Consider the following 2,259-nt stretch of genomic DNA (forward strand, 5'->3'; position numbering starts at 1 on the left):
CAAATAATACGAGTTATTCCTAACATTTCATGATACAAAGGTTTTTTTTTAATGTCCTTGCCATTTGTTACTGTTTGGTTTTTCTGATGTTCTAATACCATTACACAAGTGTCGACCCCTTGTAAAAATGCAAACAAGACTTAATATAATTAGCGATAACGTTATTCAACTTTACTTAAAGTGACTACAGTTGTACATTCCACCAAACTACCGTGTCTGTATTATATTTTTATTATTATTATTATTATTATTAGTGTTATTGTCATTATTATTATTATTATTATTATTACTATTATTGTTACTATTATTATTATTATTATTATTATTATTATTATTATTATTATTATTATTATTATTATTATTATTATATACTCAACGCCCCCTTTAAAGGACTTACCATCACTGTGGAGTTTGACTCAGATAGTTTTCCATGCCAAACCTGTTTCAGCAGGGTTTGTACACTAGAGTGGGCGATAAATGTTTGGTTTTCAGCAGCTACAGCAAGGTTAAGGCAGGTGCCCAAACTTGGAAGCCTTCGAATAAGTAGGTCTGAAGTTTGAGTGGTGTCTTTATTGTAGCATCTATTCAGTATCTCAGTGGCAAGATGGTCATATTCTCTGGAAATATCAAATTAATATAAAGACAGCCAAATTAAAAAGTCACCACTAGTTCCATTCCCATTTAATCAGAGTCTGATAAGTTTATGGCAAAGTAGTTTATATAATAATTTTCAATACACTTTCCTTCGAAGGTTGATACCAAAGTTGATATCAAAAGTTTTGATCATCGTGAGCATAGGAACCGTTGTTTGGAAATTCGTGCAATTTAAAAAAAAATGTAACCAGTATGGTTGCTTGTGGCTATGTGTTAGAATACTACATATTGATTTTTTTTTCTTTGTTTTCGGTAGTATTCATATCAAGGAACTCAAATCTAGTTGTCCCAACCTTTTTCCGACCAGCCGTTTGGCCGCCATATTTATGATACCAAGGAAAGCAGAAAACATGCATTACTTTAATTGTAGCTAATTTGGTTTGACGGGCATCTAGAACTTCAAAATGACTTACACGGTAAACTTACCTAGGCTATAAATTATTCGAAGGTGTAGGGGTTTCATATCAGGACTGTCATCTTCAATTTCAAAATGAATGCCATATTTTAAACATTACATTACTTTCTACTTAATGTCATTGACTTTGTTACCATTGCTGTGTACATTGTTCATCGTATTTACCACAATATACAAGGGAATGAATTAAATTAAAGTGGCTTAACCCTAGAACTACTGAGCCTTATTTTGTAACACGGACGACGAAGGGAGGGGGACTCCCTAATTATCAATTGGTACCAATGTATAGCTATTGGTCTCCTCTATCCAATGATACCAAAAAAAGTGCAAACATCTCCAAAATAAAATTGTTATGTTGTCATAGTGTGAGGGAGCCCATGCAAATTTTGGAACTTCTGGCTATATACAAAATTACAGGCAAAAAACAGGCAAAATAAAAGCAAATCACTATTTCAACTTAACTAACAAGGAAAAGGTCAGTATTAATAAAAATCGTTGATTTTACTGTAGAGAACCAATGCTGGGCCTCGCCACCCTCTCCCCCACCCCCTCTATTATCATCTTTGACGGCCGGTCTTACCCCCGGATAAGGTGTTGTGGTAAATAGTTTATTACTAAAATTAGCGCAAAGGATGTATCTGCGATTAGCTTATGTCGTTTGGGGCTAAACGTGTGCGTTTTTGTTATTACAGATAAAACATCTTGAGGGGTGGTGTTTGGGAAGTGTGTTCATCATCTTCATTCTCACTTTCTGAAAAGACAGGCTGGGTACTGGTGTTGAAACAATCGTCGCACGCAAGCATTACATTTGCAGAGCTTCGTGCATTCCAAATTGCTAAATTTTGCAAGTGCATCTTGCAGTAGAACACATGGTCTAATCGTACTTGCATAACTTGCATTTGATTAGGCCTACAGCTGATTCAGGTGCTATGCTGCCTCCATGTGTCTTAAAACAGGTACTAGTGTTGTTCCGTTAGTGTTGACACTACATCTAAGTTTATAAGAGTGTGTATCTTTAGATCTTTAGAGGCGTACGTGTGTATTTTTTAAATTATTTTTTGGTACACACTGTACTTTACATAATTGGTCATATACTTGTATGTAGACCACCTATTTTATTGAAACAAAACTTATGTATTAACTTAAGAAATAGCCCCTTGACGAAGTAAAATTAAAATAATGTATAATTG

Source organism: Amphiura filiformis, unplaced genomic scaffold, assembly GCF_039555335.1.
Source record: "Amphiura filiformis unplaced genomic scaffold, Afil_fr2py scaffold_41, whole genome shotgun sequence".
Classification (NCBI taxonomy): domain Eukaryota; kingdom Metazoa; phylum Echinodermata; class Ophiuroidea; order Amphilepidida; family Amphiuridae; genus Amphiura; species Amphiura filiformis.